The sequence below is a fragment of the Caretta caretta genome, chromosome 2 (genome assembly GCF_965140235.1).
Source record: "Caretta caretta isolate rCarCar2 chromosome 2, rCarCar1.hap1, whole genome shotgun sequence".
In the NCBI taxonomy this organism is placed as follows: domain Eukaryota; kingdom Metazoa; phylum Chordata; order Testudines; family Cheloniidae; genus Caretta; species Caretta caretta.
The window spans coordinates 263,153,564-263,176,830 of record NC_134207.1 but is presented as its reverse complement, the minus strand read 5'-3'; positions in this window follow the sequence as shown (position 1 = coordinate 263,176,830).

The following is a 23,267-nucleotide window of genomic DNA, read 5'->3' as shown; positions in this document are numbered from 1 at the left end:
GAGGATCTCTGGTTCAAAGAACAACTAACGAGATCAAAGGAAGTTTCTAAAAAGAAGGATGTGACTGCAGATGGTTTTAAATAAGACAAAAAGAATCTGTCTTAAAATGAGCCAACCTGGCCTTCCCAACCTCCACGCCGATGTTAAAGCCAATGTGAACCCAGGTGCAATGGGAAAACTGATGGCAAGAAGGTGGGGAGGAAAGGCCCTGGGAAGAAAGGACGTTGTCAGTCTGATCTAGATTAAGACTGGAAATAAAGATGAACTGTCTCGAACTGGTTTCTAGCCAAAGTCAGTAATTGGCGATGACATCACCTGTTTGTTAAAGGGTATAAGAAGCAAACTCTGAAACGGTTCATTGCTCATACTGGCCTGACCTTGTTGTATATGGGTCTAAATACCCCAAAATTTAATCCATTGGTGAATATTTTGATCAAATGCTTATAAATGTTTTGTAACTGTTTGTATGTTGTAAATTGCTTATTATTTAGGCTTTTTAAGGATGTTTAGAGCAATTGTATAAGTACCATTTGGCCTTTGGAGTTAATAAAGGAATTTATGGTTAAATTCAGGTTTGGTGGTTTCCCATATTAACATTGCAACGCTGACAGACCCTGGTTGTCAGGGTCTAGGATCAAACCTGTGACCTTTGCAGCTTAATACATGAGCCTCTCCTGCCTGAGCTAAAAGATGCATTTCTCTTAGCCAAGGCTGTAGGAGGCTCCTCAAGCACTAGCTGGCCTCGCCACCACTAGAGGGGGACAGAGTGCTGCACGAAGCAGGCAGTGGTTACAATATTAATAATTTCAAATATTATTAAAAATTCCAACACCTCCAAAGAGTTGGGATGTTCGTATCTGGAACTCCCATTCCTGAAATGAAAGAAGGAAAAGATAAGGCACATTTATCCTGCCAACAGGGTACCGAGGCAAAGGGATTGCGTCTTGCTCAGAGGAACAAGTAATTCCTACAGTCGGCATAAGAATAGCAAATGGTCATTAATATCTGGGCACAATGGGAGAGGATCTGGAGGAAAATAATATTCATATTATTAAATTAAACAACAGTTTGGTCTCAGGATCATTAGAAATCAGCTTTCATCTGCTTCTGATTTTCTTCTCGGTTACAATGATTATTTGTTTCAACAGAGGAACTAGGGGAGTTGTTAGATGCTGCCTTTACACGGAGAAATTCACCCCGTGCAGATCGCTAGCATAAGAGCTATGTCCCCACTTAACGAGAGCACAGACCGTGTCCTAATCCTTTGTGCAGGGGTGAATTTCACCCATAGTGAAAATAAGGACATGAAGAGGAGGGGTTATGTATGTTAGTGAGATTTTGCCTGAGGTCAGCTCTCTGGTACAACGGAGCATGGTGTTCTAAATGGTTACCGAGATGTCACCTTCCACCCCAGAGACAGCTACACTGCAGTTGCTGGTGAAGCTAATTTGTTTGTGTGTGTGTGTGTGTGTGTGTGTGTGTGTAGAGCTCTGGGATTCTTCAACATGGAAGGCGCTATCAGATATTCATTATTATTATTATTTTTACATCACACAATAATATGAAAATAAAACTGTAAAAAAAAAAAAAAACAACCTCCCAAAGATTTGCCCTTTCTGACCCATTTGCAATTACAGAGAAGGTCCTGATCCTCTTAAATGTTACTGTCAAGCAAGTTTTCAGTACGATTCAATAAAGTGATCTGACATTTCTCTGGAGATCTTTACATACAGTAGCTCAAGTCAGCAAAGAACCTTACTTCTGGCAGCTATGTGAGTGTTTTATATTGCCCAAAGCTAGACAGGTGTGATCAAGAACGGGGGATGGGACGGGGGGGGGAAGAGAATATATTAGCAAAGGCCTTTCAGTGGTAATACAGGTGTTTGCTAGAGTGCAGAGGGTTTTTTTAAGCTTAGAAGGGCAAAATTAAAGACACAGCACATTTATTTTCTGGTAAGATGAGAGATAGGGAGACATTTCATAAAACACACTACAGAGCTAAGACATGAGGTCAATCATTCTAATACAGCCCGATCGAAAGGCGTGGAAAATATGACGGAATTTCTAACCTTCTGAAGCCAGCAGCATTCCGCATTTTGCAGCCGAAGAGATACTTTGTCACCAAACACTCACAAGAGCATTTAACTAAAGGATTAAAGTGATTTATAATGCGTAGGATAAGCAAATGCGCTCATTCAAATAGCTAAATAAAAAATCACCCTTTGAGCTGCCTGGAATGTGCAGTATCAAGCCTAAAACTAAAGTCTGCTGCTCTGGCGGGAAATCAAAACTCAGAGCAAGTTTCTGCAGTGGCTAAAGCATTGGACTGGGAGCTGGGTTCAATTACTGGGTGGCCTTGTTGAAAAATTGGAAAGGGCTCAGAAAAGAGCTAAAAGACTGATTCAAGGCTTGTCAAAGAGAAGGTTAAGAGGTGACTTGATCACGGTCTAGAAGTACCTACGTGGGAAGACAATTTCTGACCCTAGGAGACAAAACAAGTTCCAATGGCTAGAAGCTGAAGCTAGACAAATTCAGGCTAGAAATAAAGCACAATTTTTTAAGAATTAGGGTCATTAACCTTTGAAATGAACATTTCTCCATCTATAAAATGGGAGTAGTACAACTTCCCTGCCTCAAACGGGTGTTGTGAGGATAAACACATCAGTGCCTGCAACTTGCTCTGATATTAACAAAGACCAGGTTAAGGAGTCACTTGATTAGTCCATAAATACCAACATGGGGAACAAATATTTAATAATAATGGGCTCTTCAGTCGAGCAGAGAAAGGCAAAACATGATCCAATAGCTGGAAGTGGAAGCTAGACAACTTCAGACTGGAGATACAGCGTACATTTTAACAGTGACTAAGTAACCATTGGAACAATTCACCAAGGGTTGTGTTGGATTCTCTGTCACTGACAATTTTAAAATCAAGATTGGATCTTTTTCTAAAAGATCTGCTCTAGGAATTATTGTGAGGAAGTTCTCTGGCATGTATTATACAGGAGGTCAAACTAGATGATTACAATGTCCCTTCTGGCCTTGGAATCTATGAATGAATCTGTGATGGTGATGGAGGCCATAGTACCTAGATACATAGGGCGAGAAACCAGTCCCTGCCAAACTGTTGGGAAGCCCAGGACTAAATTTCCAGCCTAGATCCAAGTCCTGAGTGAACCTCGGAGGCACAATTAAAGATCACTGTGCAACTTCAAGTCCGCTAGAATTGAGCAGAAGATGGATGTGCCACATGCATGTGATTCTGAGAGAGGAGTAAAGCTAAATTAATAAAGCTCCGATCACTGCTCATTTGAGATGGTCTGCATAACGTACTGCCATCTCTGCTTCATGAACAATGCAATCATCACAAACTCATGCTGCTAAAGCTTGTGCACAATGCCACGTAATATTGCAGACTATGCTTATTCCATGAAAATATTATGCAAACATTAGCACAACATTAAGATTAAGAAATCAGGCACTCAAAACCAGGAAATGTAGAGATCAACTTGAAAATTCATTGATATCTAGTGACGCAATGGGAAAAAGACTTCAGGAGAAGCTTATGTTTGCATCAACGTGCCTACTCTGCTTAAGTGCGCAGCACGATGGAGCTGCTTTGCCAAAATGATCAATTCTGACTCGTTTAGAGTTACAAGTCACTGTAGTATTTGAATGTAGGCATAATGAAATGTTGTTATCCTTACTGTATGAGTAAAGGGTGGCAGAACCGTGCTTCGCATGCCCTGATTGAGGGAGATTGCCAAAGCCCAGTGAAGATAAGCCTTAGTGGACACAGGTGTTCCCATGTAATGGTGTGGTTCCTGCCTGAAGATTTCTAGGCACCACCTGACATGCCTTTCCGCAGGGTTTAATGACAAAACTGATTAGATTCAATGAAGGGGCCTTGTTTCCTGTTGGTGATTCCTAGCGCTGTCCTCACTGCTGAGCAAATCTAGGGGCTCAGTCTTAATGCTGGACTCCCGTTCAATAAATGTTCTCTTTTGCTATACACAGGCTCAGTGCTTTCAAGTGGGAAAGTATTGCCTCTTAGAAGCACCCGGGGTGGCGCTAAATTTTCCCAGATTACTGGGGGGGGGGGGGGACTCGAGCTAGTTCTGTTTTGTATTGTAAAGAGGAACCTCTAGATATTGATCCCAGCTCTTGTTGCTGACACCTCCACATAGCAGATGAGTTACAAATATAACAAACGGGATTTTCATATACAACCTTACACACAGTTAGTTAAGAGTACAATCAGAGTCTTCGGATTTGGCTGAGATTTTAAGTCTCAATGAGATCTACAAAACAAGCCAAGTTTGAAGAAAACCGGTCAAGGAGTTTTAAAGTGATCAAAAGCTAAGTTGAATAGAGCCGGGTTTGGCACAACACTATGTTTGATACAGTCATTATTATTTATTAGTTATATTCTGGTAGCTCTCACAAGGTGCTAGACCATATGTCCACAGATAAGGAAAGACAAAGCCCTTTCTGTGGTCTGTGATATTAGAGACTCAGGACATTGTGGTCTGTGTGAAGGCAGCAGCCTCTACAGAAAATGGAAGAGTCTCTCTCTGGCCCCTCTTCATCTGCCCATTGGGGCAAATCAGAGGCTGTCCGATGGAGGTATCCAAAATCAGATTTCTACCAAACACTGGTAAAAGTGAGAGCACTGGGGTGAATGCAAGACTGTCTTTATTTCCTGTTTACACTGACTTTAACCTCCTTGCTATATGCCCTCTAGTGGCCAGACTGAATAGTTGTTATTATTTATTATTTGTATTACCCTAGCACTTAGGAGCCCCCAGTCCTTGACCAGGACTCCACTGTGCCAGGCACTGTACAAACACAGAACAAAAAGTCAGTTCTGGCTCCAAGGAGTTTACAATCCAAACATTCACAGCTAACATCATAGTCTCCGAGATGAATCAATTCTTCATTTGAGCTGAACCTAGAGAAGAAACTTCTCTCAAGACTGAGCTAATCCAGAGCTGGAGACTGGCTAAATTCCTAAAACACCCGCCTGTTAATCAGGTTTTAATAAATAAATACAAAGGTTGATTTCTGATTTCTCTATTCCATTGAAGCATTATCATTGCCTTTTTGCAAAGAATACCTGTAGCTAGCGATATATCCAGCGAGAACGATAATGGTGTTGTGTGGTTTGAGGGTTTTATCAGCATCAGTCTGGGATGGAGAAATGGCTTCAGCTAGTTGACTAAAAAGCAGTCCAGCCCTATCACCCTCCTTGCTGGTCAATACTTTTTAAAGCTAGTTTTTTCTGATCATCAACATCACCATGATCGATGAACAGTATTAACATGACATGAAACTTCATCACATTTGGAAAGTGGCTGTCATACTTAGCTTCCTCTTTTGATATCCTGCTAGTTTAGATACATACAGCAGAGGGCACTAAAGTTAATACTGGGGGCCTGGTACCGGAACTAAGACACAGGAAACTGGGGTTTTAAGATTGGTAATAGGATGATAACTAAGCCATTTGGTTGTTTGAGAAGGCTAGTGTATCTCTCTATGGAATAATTGCGAAGGTCAAACTGAGCTAAGCTATACAGAGAGGTTTGTTGCAAAGGTTACCTTCCACTTCTGTAGTATTCTAGCCTCCAAGTTCTTTGCAAGCATGACTGAGTTAACCCTCAGGAGGCCCTTGCAAGGAAGTCAGGTGTTTTACAAACGGAAAAAAACAAGGCCCAGGGAAATGCAGCATGCCACCAAATGGGGTAAGAACATGCCACACTGCGGAACAGAGTAACGAGGGCATGGCCATCATTCTAACAATCCAGACTTTCCCAGTAATGCCAACTCTCTTGATGTTATCAAGTGTCTTGTGCTTTCTGTTGGTATTATTAGGGATGCAGCTGGTGGTGGAATAAGGTTTATATCCCAAAATCTCAGCTTTCATTTTTCAAAAAGCAAGTTTCTAGCCCTTTTGAAAACACAGCCCCTAAACATTCCAGCACCAGAAGGCAAATCAAAAGAATCCAACATTTATTATGTTAAAGCTCATGATTATCGTTAGGACTTGACTCAGGAGTTTTGAACACTTGGGGTTGGCAATCCTGCAATTTCCCAATGGCTAACAGAGTTTACATCAACCAGTGTGGGAATTAGCAAAGCAGCTATTGCCCTGCCTAAGGGAAACACTCAGCTGCTTCTTGCTCAGAAAGCAACTGGGCAACAAAAGAAAAAGAAAACCAGAAGGAGGTTGCCCCTAGAGCAGCTTTAGGGAGCAAGCTACCCTCTGGTTAGCTCGCTGCAAATTGGCTCATCCAGTTAGATCCATCTATATTGCACACTCCTTTTGGTTGTGTGTAGAGTACATACACTACAAGCCCCCTGCCATGGGTATACGTAGCAGCCTCCCTCCTTCCATAGCCTTTCACTGCTACACACCAGTGTGGACGCAGCCTGTTTTTCACTGCAGCACGTAGCTATGCATTGCTTCCAGCGGTGTGCAGGGCAGAGAGTGGTCGAGGACTGATTTAGCCAGAGCGCAGTTGAATATTGTTAGATGGGAAAGAGTGCTGAACTGGTTTAGGCAGTTTTCACGTGTGAGTAGGTCTCTGGTGGAAAAGGACCCAAAGCCCCAGTCCACACAGAAACACTCATGCATACAGCCACAGTCATTGTTCTGTTTCAGAGGAACAGCCGTGTTAGTCTGTATTCGCAAAAAGAAAAGGAGGACTTGTGGCACCTTAGAGACTAACCAATTTATTTGAGCATGAGCTTTCGTGAGCTACAGCTCACTTCATCAGATGCATACCGTGGAAACTGCAGCAGACTTTATATATACACAGAGAATATGAAACAATACCTCCTCCCACCCCACTGTCCTGCTGGTAATAGCTTATCTAAAGTGATCAACAGGTGGGCCATTTCCAGCACAAATCCAGGTTTTCTCACTTGATTATGTAAAGAGTTGTCACTTTGGATGGGCTAGCACCAGCAGGAGAGTGAATTTGTGTGGGGGGGTGGAGGGTGAGAAAACCTGGATTTGTGCTGGAAATGGCCCACCTGTTGATCACTTTAGATAAGCTATTACCAGCAGGACAGTGGGGTGGGAGGAGGTATTGTTTCATATTCTCTGTGTATATATAAAGTCTGCTGCAGTTTCCACGGTATGCATCCGATGAAGTGAGCTGTAGCTCACGAAAGCTCATGCTCAAATAAATTGGTTAGTCTCTAAGGTGCCACAAGTCATTGTTCTGTGCATGTTTTTCTGCATCCTCAGTGGACCAGTAATGCATCTGCGTTCTCCAGTTAATCATCTGTCTCCTGGACTTTATGAAGCAGGAGCCCATCTGCATCAGAATTGGGAATAGAGTGACTCCACGCCTGCAGCACTAACCACTAGAAACACTTCCCCCATGCATAAAACACCCTGGTGTAAAACCTGTGCTTCTCCAGCTGTCCCACAAGACAGACCACACGGTACCCAGGACAAGGAGAGTAGCTGCCATTCTCCAAGATGAATCAACCGTTTCAACAGTGCAGCTGCTGTGGCTTCTGTGTCAGCCAGACCCCCCTATCTATCAGCCCGCACCCCGACATTTATAACTGGGGACTTCAGCAATTCAGCTGACCTCTGCCAATGGCCCTGGCCAATCTTCAGGTGAGAAATGTTTGTGGTGAGAGAGTCAAGATCCAAACCATGTGGGACTTTATAGACCATACTCAACATGTTGAGGAGCACCCAGATGCAAATAGGATCCGGGGCAGTGCCTGAAGGCTAGGTGTAATAAACTCCCATCAAACAACACTGCCTAACAGCTGCTTTCTGCATCAAAAGCAGCTTCTAAATAGTCTCCAAAACGATGCATCTCACAGGTAGATGGTCTCCATATAGAGTGTGTAGTACAGTAGAACCTCAGATTTACGACCACCTCGGGAATGGAGGTTATTCATAACTCTGAAATGTTTGTAACGCTCAACAGAACATTATGGTGGTTCTTTCAGATGTTTACAACTGAACGTTGACTTAATACAGCTTTGAAACTTTACTATGCAGAAGAAAAATGCTGCTTAATTTAAATGAAACCAGCACAAAAACAGTTTCTTTACCTTGTCAAATCTTTTTTTTAAAACTTTCCCTTTATTATTTTAGTAGTTTACGTTTAACACAGTACTGTATGTATTTGCCTTTTTTTGTTTTTTGGCCTCTGCTGCTGCCTGATTGTGAGCTTCCGGTTCCAAATGAGGTGTGCGGTTGACTGGTCAGTTCATAACTCTGGTGTTCATAACTCTGAGGTTCTACTTTAATCCAGTTTTGAAGAGATATGGGGATGGATCGCTGGGATGAGGTCTGGATCTAAGAGAAATTAAATCTAAATTGTTAGATTGATGTGACTGTGGAATAATCTTCCAACTGAAGTTGTGAAAACCTCACTATTTAGACCAGACCAGACAAAGCACTGGAAACAGCTCTAGGATGGAGAATCTTGCATTGGAGTTGGTGACTATATGAGTTATCTAATAACTCCCCCATTCCCCTTGTTTAGATGCCAGGGCAATTTCTAATGCAAGGATTTCCCACTTCCAAATGATTTGATTTGATTTTGCAGAAAGTACCCCTGCCGCTAGTGTTAAAAAAATTGAAAGATGGCATTTCAAAACTGATCAAAGAATTTCCTTTTTAATGCTTAGACTTTGGGACTCATTGCCACAGGATGTCAGTAAGGCCAAGAATTTAGCAAGTTTCAAAGAGGAATTGGACATTTATACAGAGAACAAAACCAGCCTCTGTTATAATAGTTAATGCTAACAAAAGCTTTGGAAGGGATATAAAGCTTCATGATGCAGGATTTAAATCAATCTCTAACCACTAGGGATTAGGATGAGACCTTCATACGGGCAGATTATCCCATATTGGACTATAGCAGAGTTTCTTGCACATTCCCCTGAGGCAGCTGGTGTTGGCCACTGTGTACTGATTCTAGTTTACTAGTTGGGTCTGATTCTGTACATATATTCCTCCATTCAATGCTGAAAATACAGACTGAACAGTTTGATCTACAATAAATTACACTGCCATTTAGAAACACAGTTCCACCTGAAACAATTCACAGGAGGGGTCCTGTATGTTTTCCTTTCACTCCTTTGGAGAGGGCATGGGAAGCAGTTCTGTATGGGCTTCGGGGGGAAGGGGTGAGCACGTGTGTTCTGCCTGCAGCTCAAGTAGGGACTTCAGCATCTCCATTTTCTCCTCCACCACTTTTATCATCCGCTCCTGGCCCACTAAAATTCGCACCTGGCCCTTCTTCCTCTCCTGCCTATCTATTTTAAGTTTTCATGAACTGTCTCTCTCCCCCGATATGTGCTTGTTCTACGGTAACAGAGGATTGGAGCACCTCCCGAAACATGTCCTCCTTGCTCCTCTTCAGTCGCTTCCTTATCTGGCAGAGGCATTTTGCTGATGTGCAGGGGGTTCCACTGAAGGCCACATCTGCAGAAGCATTAGAAACAATAAACAGAAGCATGATTGTTAGTGCACTCACACCATTGAATTATAATAGTAAAATACACCTCTTTCTCACTTTCCCCTGGCAAGCACACAGCTCGGCGAATGCCCTAAACATGGTGAGTTCAGCCGGGGGGTAGAGGGCGTTCAAGATGGGACAAAGGGTTTCGATGGTTTTTTGAGGGGCTCACTGCAAGCAACTCAGGACAATATTGTAAGTTCTGCCACCATTTTCCAGAGGCGAGGGTCATTGATGCCGATATCTCACTCCTGAGAGTAAGCCAGGATGCAAGGGTGCATCTCCTGCATGCGTGCAGCTTCAGACCAGGTCCCTATGCTGCTCGCCTGTGTGCTGCTTTGGTCCCTGCACAAGTGATTGCCAATTAGTGCGGAAACATTTCCTACAATTGGGGAAGGAACAAAGCAGCTCTGCCAAGGAACCTTTGGCAGAGGATTGGCAAGTACCTCCAGGAAAGTTTCCTAGAGACTTCTCTGGAGGATTCCTGCAAAATCTCGGTGTGCATTAACACACTGTTCTGCCCCACTGCGTAGCTGCACAGGGGAATGTGAAGCAGATGCAAACACAGCTAGTCTTGTACATATCTATCCCTTAGCCCACTTCTAGCATATAACAAAGCAAAGGACAGCGCTACTTCATGTAACTGAGCAGCACCAATGCAAGATGTTCACTTACCAGAGCTCCCCTCTCCTGCATCATGGACATCACAGACAGAGTGCTGGCACTGGTTTGAACCCTCCGGGGTCGAGAAGAGGTCCTGGCTCACCCTGGAACTGGATGACCCTGTTGCCTCTCCCATTTCATCCTCAAGCTCCACTTCCTCATTCACCACTTCGTCCTCAAGGCTGAGTCCACTGGCCGCTCTCTCCAGCCCCCGTAAAGTATCCAGGGGGCTCTTGGCAATGGACATGGGGTTACCATTGCCATTGAGGATGGCATCCAGCTCCTTATGGAAGCAGCAAGTCTTTGGCGCAGCACCAGAGCGAAGGTTTGACTCCCTTGCCTTCTGGCATGCCTGCCTCAGCTCCTGTATCTTCGCACGGCACTGGTGCGTGTCCCGTTTGTAGCCCTTATCCAACAAACCACAAGAAATCTGACCTTAGGCATCAAAGTTCCTACAGGTGGAGCGGAGCTGGGACTGCACAGCCTCCTCTCTCCACAGACCCAGCAGATCCAACAACTCACGTGTGCTCCAAGCAGGAGAACATTTGCTGTGTGGAGTCGCCATGGTCTGCTGGGAAGATACGAAGTGAGATCTCCATGCTGAGCAAACAGGAAGTGGAATTTCAAAAATTCCTAATCCTTTAAGGGGTGGGGGGGGCAGATGCCTGTGTACTTGGGTGCAGGGCAGCGGAGTTGGAACTGCTGACCACAGCAGAAGGGATGGGCATTGTGGGACACCTCCTGGAGGCCATTTGCTGCGACATAACCAAGTGCAGTGTCTACACTGATACTTTGTTGACCTAACTTTGCCGCAAAAAGCTCTACTCCTCTCATCGAGGTGGTTTTATTTTGCTGGCATAGCAGGAGAGTTTGTCAGCAGGAGGAGCATTGTAGTGTGTACACCTCCACTGTTCTGTCGAAGAAAGCTGCCTTTTGTTGACAAAACTCTTTAGTGTGGACAAGGCCAAAGCCCCCTGCTGAATCTAGCCTGAAAAAAAGATTTTTGTTCTAAAGTATTCGGCAAATTTATGTTGAATCCATGAACAGTTTGGGTCAACCTGAAACTGCATTTTTCAGTGAATAAACTATTTATCAAAAAATTTCGCCCAGCCCTAGTGATGGGTATGGTATAAACGCGTAGTTATGTGGAGGGCTGCTCGGGCCAGAAGGGACCATCAGAATAATCTAGTCTGACCTCCTGCATAACACTGGTCTAAGAATTTCACCCTTTAACTTTGGAAGCTAAGTTTGGAAAAGACACAGGAAATACTGATGGGAAGAGGTCAGCACTTTGAAGAAATAGCCAGCGACACACACTGTTGTCAAGGGAGTCAGCTGGCAGATTGCCACAACGGTGCACAGGCTCACGATCCTTGTGGATTCCAGTTCTAGAGACCCAAATTAGAACGGCCACCCAAAACGACTTCCTCCACTCCCAGCCAAGCAAGAGACTCCACAGACTTACCCACAGTCACTGCAATTCATGCTTCCATTACTTCCAGGTTTAATTATTACAATGCCCTACACCTAGCAATCAATACACAAGCCCTGAACAAATTCCAGCTGATCCACATTAGGTCAGCCCACCTTGCAAAGTGTAGCAAAGCTGCCTTGCTCTTAAAGTGCAAAGTAATGCACATTGACAAACATAATCCCAACTATACAAACAAAGTGAGGGGATCTAATTTAACTGATACCACTCAAGAAAGAGATCTTGGTGCCATGGCAGATAATTCTCTGAAAACATCTGCTGAGTGTGGAACAGCAGTCAAAAGAGCTAACAGAATGTAAGGAACCATTAGGAAAGGGTCAGATAATAAGACAGAAAATATCACAATGCCTCTATATAAATCCATGGTACAGCCTCACCTTCAGTAGTTTTGGTTGCCCCATCTCAAAAAAGATCTATTAGAAATGGAAAAGGTACAGAGAAAGGCAACAAAATTATTAGGGGAATGGAACAGCTTCCATATGAAGAGAGATTAAAAAGACCGGGCCCGTTCACCTTAAAAAAGAGACGACTAAGGGGGGACATGACAGAGGTCTATAAAATCATGACTGGTGTGGAGAAAGTGAATTGGGAAGTGTTATTTACTCCTTCTCATCACACAAGAACCAGGGTCACCAGGAAGTTAATAGGCAGCATGTTTAAAACTAACACAAGGAAGTACTTCACACAATGCACAGCCAACCTGTGAAACTCATTGCCGGGGGATGTTGTGGAGGCCAAAAGTATAACAGGGTTCCAAAAAGAATGAGATAAGTTCACGGACGATAGGTCCATCACTAGCTATTGGCCAAGGCGGTCAGGACCGCAACCCCATGCTCTGGGTGTCCCTAATCTCTGATTGCCAGAAGCTGGGCCTGGGATGACCGGGGATAGTCACTTGAGAATTGCCCTGTTCTGGTCTTTCTCTCTGAAGCACCTGGCACTGGCCCCTGCTGGAAGACAGGATCCTGGGCTAGACGGTCTGACCCAGTGTGGCCGTTCTTTATGTTTAAGCCACAGGATCCATTTTATCTCAGGTGCACAGCACTTTCTAGATGGCAAGTACTAAACCTTGGTCCAGCGGAGAGGGCACTGAACTAGGGTTCAGGGAGCCAAGTTCTGTTCCCAGTTTTACTACTGATTTGTTGTGTGCCTTCGCCTGTCTCTGCCTTTCATCTCCCTCCTCTTGTATAATTAGACTCTAATTAGGCCCACAGCTGGCTTTCATGACATGTCCATACAACACTGAGCACAGTGAAAGTGGTTTTGAGGGCCATTACAACAGCAGTAAACACTAGACCCTGCTCAAAGTCATGGTCCTACTTTTAGACCAAGCTACCGGTCAGAAGACCTACTTTTCCCTCCACAGACAAGAACTTTCTCAATTGTAACGCTCCTCAGAAACAACAGAATACCCACAAGACAAGAGTAAGGGTCATAAGAGACGGAGACAGAGCTTTCCATGTGGCCAATACATAACTATGGAACTCCCTTCCTCAGGAAATCAGAATGGGTCCAAGCGCAAGGCCCATCTCTTTGCCTTAGCTTTCCCTCAACAGAACAAGAGACTAACAGCGAGTAGCACAAAATCTCTCTCTCAGCTTTGTGCCAGATGAGGAGAGGGAAATGTTCCTTTTCTCCATGAAGTCCCACATTTCCCTTGGAATCTCCCAGGTCAGCCCAAGTCTCACAGCTCAATAAAACACCACAACAGAACTGATAGTCATTTGAGGCTGCCAATGTCACCTCCTCTCCATGCATGGTTCACATGAGGGCTGGTAGAATCACAGCCCTGGAGGGAGAAAGGGAAGTTACTTAGCGATGGCTGGTTCTTGGAGAGTTTTGCCTTTGCACGTTCACACCCTGGCTTCTTCCGAGTCATGAGTTAAGAATTCCTGAAGGGTGACTGGGGGAATTCCCCTTTATTATACCCTCAGAAACTCACATAAGGGGAAGGTGAGTGGCCCCAACAGGCCGTTGTGTAGAAGATTCAAAGAAAATGAGATGGAATGTGCGAGGAGTGGCTTCATCCTGCTGTGTGCTAGCCCGAAGAACTGGCCAGCCATGCAGGGGGAAGTATGCTGCACTCTCTTACAAGGCTGAAGCACACTGCTCCCTCTCCCTAACCCCAGTGCCACCAGGGAGTCACGGTGCCCGTCCAGAGCACAATGCCTGCCACGGCACCCACTGGGGCAGCGCTCATTCATTAACAGCAAAAGTACCCCTCAGCAGTTCTTTGGTGGAGCTCTCAGGCTGGTCAATGGAGTGGAAGATGAACATTAAGAACATAAAAAGGGCCATACTGAGTCAGACCAAAGGTCCACCTAGCCGAGCATCCTGTCTCCCAACAGTGGCCAATGCCAGGTGCCCCAGAGGGAATGAACAGAACAGGGAATCATCAAGTGATCCATCCCCTGTCACCCATTCCCAGCTTCTGGCAAAAAGAGGCTAGGGACACCATCCCTGCCCATCCTGGCGAATAGCCATTGACGGACCTGTCCGCCATGAATTTATCTAGTTTTTTTATAACCCTGTTATAGTCTTGGCCTTCACAACATCCTCTGGCAAGAAGTTCCACAGGTTGACTGGGGGTTGTGTGAAGAAATACTTCCTTTTGTTTGTTTTAAACCTGCCGTAAAATATTGGATGAAGCCTTGCTGAGGCTGCCCCCTGCTGGACGCATGCTGTACTGTGGGGTACGGGAGTAGCTACCCCTGAATGGTATGTTTTTCTGGAAGGACTATACTGTGAATTGAAGCAATGAAGGTCCGTTCCATTTTCTTTTGTGATTTTTGTATCTTGTTTTTTATCAGGTCACCCAGGGTCACGGTATCTGAGGGTCTCTGAGGTATCTTTGTGAGTAGGGCACAGTGCCCCCAGATGGCCAGTGTCAGAACTGCTACTGTTCAGAACTTATATTGAGAAGATGGCATAAAATTCTGGTGACACTTGCTAGGGTTTTGGTGGGTCCAGGAGGGTTAGAGAGTTGAAAGTGCTTGCTAGTGTAGCCCTCATCCAACAGGTATCTGCTGTTTGTTGTTATCCTTTTGATGAATCCACAGCAAGGTGTCTCTAGACAGCATGTAATGCTCATCAACAGGTGTGTCTGCTGTTTGTTCTTATCCTTTTGATGAATCCAGACTCAGGTGTCTATAGACAACAGCTCCCAGCAGCACCAGTAAAGTTGACGATAGAGTTAGCCTGCTTCTCACCCCTTTTTATTAATTTGAGTTTTAATTAACATTTTCGGAATGTATCCAATTAACTTGAGAATGTAATAGACAGAAAAGAAGAAAGGGCCCATGTTAATTAAAATGAGGAATGCCGCCTTCTTGAAGGAGCCAGATTTCAGCCAGAGAGTTCAGTACCGCACCTGTGCAGGAAAGATGTTTGAAGCAAGAGACAAGCACAGACACAAAGACACGCACAGCCGATATACAAGAACACAGACACAAACAAAGCAGCAGACAAATATAGTGAGATACATTCTAACACACACATGCACACAACAACACACAATGGCATAGGAATGTGCATGCACAGAGAGACACCAGCACTCAACACAGAGACACAAACACACAGATGCACACCAACACACAAAGGCAAATATTGAAAGATCCAAAAGGACACACACAAACTGATATACAACTGCACAGGTACACATGGGCAGACACCAACAAACAAAAGCATTGCACAGAGACACACCCTTTCTCATAATAAGAGTAAGGAGACATGAAGAGAAACAAAAAGGTAGCCGATGTAAAACTGATTAAAGGAAATGTTTTGCACACAGTTCATAGATTGACACACTCTAGAACCAGAAGGGACCACTGTGATCATCTACTCTGACCTCCTGTATAACACAGGCCACAGAACTGCCACAGAATAATTCCTAGAGCAGACCCTTTAGAAAAACAACCAATCCTGATTTTAAAATTGCCAGTGATGCAGAAACTCCCACGACTTTTGATAAACTGTTCCAATGGTTATAAGTATCAGGGGGTACCCATGTTAGTCTCTATCCACAAAAACGACGAGAAGTCCGGTGGCACCTTAAAGACTAACAGATTTATTTGGGGCTAATCTTTCGTGGGTAAAAAACCCACTTCTTCAGATGTAAGGGGTTTTTACCAATGAAAGCTTATGCCCAAATAAATCTGTTAGTCTTTAAGGTGCCACCAGACTCCTCATTGTTTCTGTTCCAATGGTTAATTACTCTCACCATTAAAAATTATTCCTTATTTCCACTCTGAATTTGTCTTGCTTCAACTTCCAGCCATTGGATCATGTTACACCTTCTCTGCCAGATTGAAGAGTCCATTATTAAATATTTGTTCCCCATGTAGGTACTTATAGACTGTAATTAAGTCACCCCTTAACCTTCTCTTTGTTGAGCTAAATAGATTAAGCTCCTTAAGTCTGTCACTATAAGGCAGGTTTTCTAACCCCCTAATCATTCTCATGGCTCTTTTCTGAACCCGTTCCAATTGATCAACCTCCTTCTTGAATTGTGGGCATCAGAACTGGACCCAGGATTCCAGCAGAGGTTGCACCAGGGCCAAATACAGATAAAAAAATAACCTCTCTATTTCTACATCAGATTCCCCTGTTTACATTTCCCAGGATGGCATTAGCCCTATTGGCCAAAGCATCACTCTGACAGTTCATGTTCAGCTGATTATCCACCATGACCCCCTAATCTTTTTCAGAGTCACTGCTTCCCAGGATAGAGTCCCCCATCCTGTAAGTGTGGCCTACATTATTTGCTCGCAGATGTATAAATTTACAGATAGTAGGGTTGCCAATCCTCCAGGATTGGCCTGGAGTCTCCAGGAATTAAGACTAATCTTTAATTAAAGATTATGTCATGTGAAATCTCCAGGAATATAACCAACCAAAATTGGCAACCCTAACAGATAGCCATATTAAAAGATACAGACAGCCATGTTTGCTTACACCCAATATACCAAGCGATAAAGATTGCTCTGAATCAGTGACCTGTCCTCTTCCTTATTTACCACACCCCAATTTTCATGTCATCTGACAACTTGACGAGTGATGATTTTATATTTTCATTCAGGTCCTTGATACAGATTTTAGCACAGGGCCAAGAACTGATTGATCCCTGCAGGACCCCACTGGAAACAGACCCAGAAGATGATGATTCCCTGTTTACAGTTACATTTTGAGACCTATCAATTAGCCAGTTTTTAAACCATTTAATGGGTGCCTTGTTCATTTTATGTTGGTCTAGCTTTTTAATCAAAATGTTACATGGTACCAAGTCAAACACCTTACAGAAGTCTAAGTCAACCCTATTATCTTTATCAACCAAACTTGCAATCTCATCAAAAGTTAATTTAACTGGATCTATTTTCCATAAACCCATGTTGGTTTCCATTAATTATATTACCTTTCTTTAGTTTATATTAATCGAGTCCTGTATCAGCTGCTCCATTATCTTTCCTGGGATTGATGTCAGAATGACAGGCCTATAATTATACGGGTCATCCCATTTACCCTTTTGATTTTAAAACTCCTAGTGATGGAGAATCCACCACAACCTTTGGTAAGTTCTTCCAGTGGTTAATTACTCTCACTGTTAAATATTTGTGCTTTATTTCCAGTCTGAATTTATCTAGCTTCAACTTGCAGCTATTGGATTGTGTAGACCTTCCTTTGCGAGGTTCAAGAGCCCATTAGCAAAGTTTTGTGCCCCATGTAGGTACTTATAGACTGTGATCAAGTCACCCCTTAACCGTCTCTTGGTTAAGTTTCTGGAGTCTACCACTATAAGGCATGTTTTCCAATCCTTTCATCATTCTTGTGGCCCTTCTCTGAACCCACTCCATTTTATCGGTATCCTTGAATTGTGGACCAGAACTGGACACAGAATTCCAGAAGCAGTCGCATCAGTGCCAAATACAGAGGTAGCAGAGCCCCCCTACCCACACTCCATATATCCCTGTTTATACATCCAAGGATTGCATTAACCCTTTTGGACACCACATCACACTGGGAGCTCATGTTCAGCTGATTATCCACAACTTCAGAGTCCTTTTCAGAGTCCCCTATCCTGTAACTATGGCCGACATTCTTTGTTCCTAGATTCATATATTTCCATTTAGCCAGATTAAAACGCACACTGGTCACTTAAACCCAGTTTACCAAGCAATCCAGATCAGTCTGTATCGATGACCTGTCCTCTTCCCTATATACCACTCCTCCAATCTTTGTGTCCTCTATCAGTGTTGTTTTTATGCTTTCTTCCAGTTCATTGATAAAAATGTTAATTAGGGTAGGGCCAAGAACCAACCCTGTGGTACACCACTAGAAAGGCACCCACTCCACTTTGATTCCCTATTGACAGTTGCATGTTAAGACTCCTCAGTTAGCCAGTTTTTAATCCACTTAACGGGTGCTGATTTTTGTATCATTCCAGTTTCTGAGTCAAAAGGTCGTGTGATACCCTGTAAAACGCCTTACGTAAGTCTAAGTATATTAAGCACAAGGCTGTCCTTCCAGGATCAGTAGAGACTACCCACGCATTGTCAAATGTCATTGTTCGATAGAAAAGGAGTACTTGTGGCACCTTAGAGACTAACCAATTTATTTGAGCATGAGCTTTCGTGAGCTACAGCTCACTTCATCGGATGATAGGTCTTTATTTATTCTCGGGGGTAAGTGAATGCATTTCTTCTTGTTTTCCAGACAAGCCGTTCAAGACTGGAGTGCTCCTGGCTCGAAAGGCTGCAAGGAGCCTCTCAACAGCCTTTTGATTATGTCTTAAATGGGGTGGGCCTTGCTCATTGGGGGGTGGGGGGTAACATTTTGAGGCCTGAGATCAGACAAAGCTTAAAGATGCAGTACACACCACTCTCCAGATCACAGCCAAACAGGTTTAGCCAGGTTTAATTAAGGCAATTAATATCCCTAAACCTGTTATTAAGCTCTTCTGAGAAGCAGTAAAAGGGAGGCTGCCCTTTACCTTGAGGTATTGACTAAAAGGTCTCCAAATGGCTCAATTGAATAAATAGTTTGTTGTCAGCCTACCAACGTGGCCCATTGTCTCTGGGTTGCATGGGGGGGGAGTTGTGGAGTCTGCCTTTGCTGCCTGGAGCTAGGAGGAGTCTTTATCTAGTTGGCATGGGCCCGAGTTCAGGAAGAGATAAAACTATATTCTAGTCTAGGCAGGGAGGCCTCCCTTTGCCGGTTTACATTCATCCTCTTCATGTAAATAATGACTGACCCAACACAACACAAAGGGTGTCAGAGTTGAGTGATACTACCCATCTCCCCCATTCCATCTTTGGGAATTTCAGAGCATGAGGACACATGGAGCATTCCAGGCAGAGGTGACACACAAAGCTTAGCACACGGCCGTTGATTCTGAACTTGGGCTTTAATTAGGACGCCTTGCCAGCCAAATCTCATGAGAACCCAGAATCTCAGGAGAGCTGGAAGTCAGTATTGAAAAAAGAAGTTGATTTCTGGTTCAGATCCTGGTGCTTTCATGCCACACAATCGATTTCAGCCACCAAATGGAAGTTTTCCTTTAGTCTGAACTGGTGCTATTTGCATAGCTCCACATATACAAAATAAGAATGGGGCAAGGCACATAAAAATTAAGGGGGGGGAGGGGAAGAGACGCACACCCTACAGTGGCTGGAGATTCTTAGGGGTCACTGCTTTATTGCTACGAAGTTGGTGGAGATTGCTTGCCCTTTGGCTGCGTTATTAAAACAGCTGCTTTTTGACCCACTGGTTCAAGTCCCACAGAAAGGAAAATTCCTCCCACAGAATAACCTTATTGAAATTTACATTAGTCCTTAATTGAGTGCCGGAGTCTGAGCTGTGGTACATTTCCACTGGAAACTCCTCTCCGCTGCCTTCACTCAAATGTGCCTGTAGGGGAAGTTTACCTTTCCCCTGGTGGCCTGGAACAGTGACCTAGGCTCTGTTGCACTGAGTGCCCTGTGTGCATATCTGCCTGTTAGCTTGCTTGATTTTAAGCCGGCCAGTGACTGATGTTCCAGGAGATGTACTGGAGATGAAGCAGCAGGCTTTAGTACTTCCAGAGTGAGCCAGTTGGGCCGCAGGCCAACTGTTCTGGTCTAGTCGATCTTATAATTAAAAATTACTCTTGTCCCTCCATTGTGACAGAGAAGTAGCCAGACCAGATTTCACTAGTGTTGCAACCCTATGCACCTGGTTGGCCCCCCCACCTTTGCAGTCCTTCCAACACTCATGGGCACTGGGGACCCCCATGCCCTGGGGAGAAGTGGAGCAGGGGCACCAAGAAACCCCACACCCCTGGAGGGTGAGGAGATTGAATCCGGGCTTTTGGTACTTCCTGGGGAAGTGGAGATGCAGAAAGAAGATAGGGTCTGGGGCTCCCAGAACTGCCTGGCCCCTGGCTGGGATGGTGCTCATCAGCCCGACCAGCTCTCTGGGTCAGAGCCCAGGGCTGGGTGTGGGGTCAGGAGACCACAGAGCTAAGAGCAGAGGGGCAAGTTCAGAGCTGGGGGTGGGGCAATGTGGGGGGAAGAACACAGGGCTGGGACTGGGGCAATGTGACAGGAAGAGCATGGGTCTGGGTGAGGAGCAGCAGGCGGGGAATGTGTGTGGAGGTGGGTGCAGTGGGGGAGAGCATGGGGCTGGGAGCAGGGCCACGGGAGGAGAGCTCTGGGCCCCCTCCCTAGGAAAAGCCTAATTGTGTCCCTGCTGACTCCATTTTACAACTGGGGAAACTGAGCCATTGAGCGATTTCTATAAATACCATGAGAAAGACCAGAAAAAATCAAAAGCAAATGTTTGGGGAGGGGGGCGTGCGGAAAAGGGGGCTGGTGAAAGCTTGTTCTCAACAAAATTCCCAGCCAGTTTTACAGCCCAGGATGCTGAGATAGAACAAAGAAGTTTTGGTTACGTATTCAGATGCCCTGCCCTCCCTCCGCCATCCCCAGGCTTCTCCCGCCAATTCCTCTGACTCAAGCCCCTTCCACACCTGTCCCCCTCCCCTTCTTCTGCCCCCCTCCTCCCGGTTTCTGTCCCACTCCTCCTCTGGCTCCTGCAACCCCCTCCCAGTCTTCCCCCATCACTTCCATTCCTCACTCATTTGACTCATAATCCATCTTCGTCCTCCACCTCCTCCTCTTCCTCAGTCCACTGGCACCAGCAGTGGGGCAGAGGAGGGTGGAGAGGGATTGTGGAGCAAGTAGGAGAAACAGGCTCCCTGCTCTCATGTCTGGTGTCCGGCCCAAAACAACCTCCACCAGCTGGGAGCAGGAATGACAGGGAAAGTCCTGTTGAGCCCCTGGATAGACTATGCTCAGCCTCTTGTGGGGATGGCACATGTGGGATCCGGCTGCATGTAGGAGCTATGAGAAGATGGAGCATGCTCAGTGCGGACAGCATCTTTAGGGAATTGAGCTGCCAAATGCTAACAAGTCTCTACTGAGCCATTTGCAAGGCATATATCTTGGCCTAATTGGAGTGTTTTTTTCTTGGGACAATAAAAGGCACATCCCTGACATAAGGGTGACCGCCCCCCCTTGCAGAATTTCAAGTCCCTGCTCCAAAATTATGGTTCCTAGAGCTTCTCAACAAAATGGTAAGGAGATTTTTTTCAACATGCGCAAAATCACATATCTCTCCCTAAACTTGTTCTTGGAAACAACTGATCCGTTTTAGTTGAAACTTCCTGCGCCAAAAAATCAACCTTAGCAGACGGTGGGCTGTGAAAATTTCAGCCTGAATGGTAAAAGTTTGGCTGAGCTAAAAGCTACAGGACCCTGATAAAGGGAAATGTCAGGCAACCTTAACTACAGTAACACAGAAACCAGAGCTTGCTGCCAGTTCAGCCAGCCCCTGTCTGATCTGCCCCTACGGTGACCAGATATCCCGATTTTACAGGGACAGTCCTGATTTGGGGGGCTTTTTCTTATATAGGCACCTATTACTCTCCCCCCGGTCCCGATTTTTTACACTTGTTATCTGGTCACCCTATCTGCCCCCTGCAGTCCAGATCCCAAAGCAAAGTGTGAGCTCAAAACTCTGTCACCACACCCTAACCCAGCTGCTCCACACACCCTTGGTGGGGCAGAAGGAAGCCAGAGAGGGCCCTTCATGAGCTACTCACAGAAATCTCTGGAGCCAGGCCCAGCAAAACTCAGTGTACCCCTGTGAAATCAGCAGCTCAGATGATGTGTGTGTTGAGGGGAGAGAGACCTGCCTTACGGCAAAAATTGTCCGGCATTTTGTCAGCCAGCTGCAGACGCCCCAAGGCAGGCGCTGGCGAGGTCGGTTCCCAGTGGAACTGACTCCTTTGGTGGTCAGTGGGGCTTTGCTCTGCTCTGCAGCAGTAATTGCCACTTGCTGACATGTCTTGTGTTGCCAACATATTCCCCTTTGATTCCAATTATTTGTAACATGCAAAACTCCTTACCGCGCCTCTCACACCTGCTTGCTGTAACTGGAGCCTTGCAGCTTCTCTGCTATAGTTTTCCCTGGGCCATCTCCCTTTCTCAGGTTTGCAAATGCCTTCCAGTTCCCTCCCAAACCCAGGCACTGTTTGGTGTCCATGGAAAACAGGGCAGGTTAATTTGTATCTAAAAAAACATGTGGGGAGACCTCAGTCCTTACCTCTAAGGCATTTAATGGCCTGGGCCCAGAATATCTAAAAGAGGTCAAAGGTCTGGGATAAAGACCGTGGTCAAGAACTCTGCTCCATAGACACAGTGGAACTCTCTACAAGAAGGGCAAAGCTCAGCTGGGCGGGAGACAGAATTTTCCCAGAGGCCAGTCTGAGGCTGTTGAACAAACTCCCCCAGGAACTAAGGGCTAGCACAAACCTCACCACCCTCCACTCCAAGTGCAAGAAGCCTTCTCTAACAGAAACACGGCACAGCGTGAACATGTCACAAAAACAAAACCCTACCAAAACACTACATGGCAAGCACTGGGGAGAGGGTGAGTGAGAGAACAAGCCCCATGTGCCAGATGTTAGTGAGGATGCTTAATGCACTACTGGAAGATGCTCAGATACCAGAGTGATGATTGTGGCATAAGAACTTAAGAGAAGAGAAGAGAAGAGAAGAGAAGAGAAGAGAAGAGAAGAGAAGAGAAGAGAAGGCGTGTAAGCAGGTAGAATTCCCACCTGCTTCTATCACAGTACACTCACATGCACATACAAAGCATTTGGTCCAAATTTTCTCCCTTCCTAGTCTTCATTCTCCTGCTCCTAAGCGTGGCTGGTTCAAGGGTTGTTGCCTGCAGGACACCTTTATCCCTGTTCATCATTTCCTCTATCTTAGGGACATTCAAATCCATTTATAGCCTTGTATTGGAATTAACAGGACCCACCTCATCTGGCTGCCAGGGTGAGTCAGCAGAAGAGCTCTGAATCTTTCTTTCATTGGCAGTCATCAAAAATAACTATTATCTGGTGGCTCTTTGGTGGCCTTGACTTGTAATTGATAGTCTCAGCAGGCACTATGCAGTCCGTTTCTTGGCAGTCTCAGCAGAGAAGACAAGAATTGAATGGGCCATGGACAGTGGAAGATTTAGAGTTAGTGGGGCTATGTGCTCAGCTTCATTTTGAGGGCCCCCCCGCAGGGGGA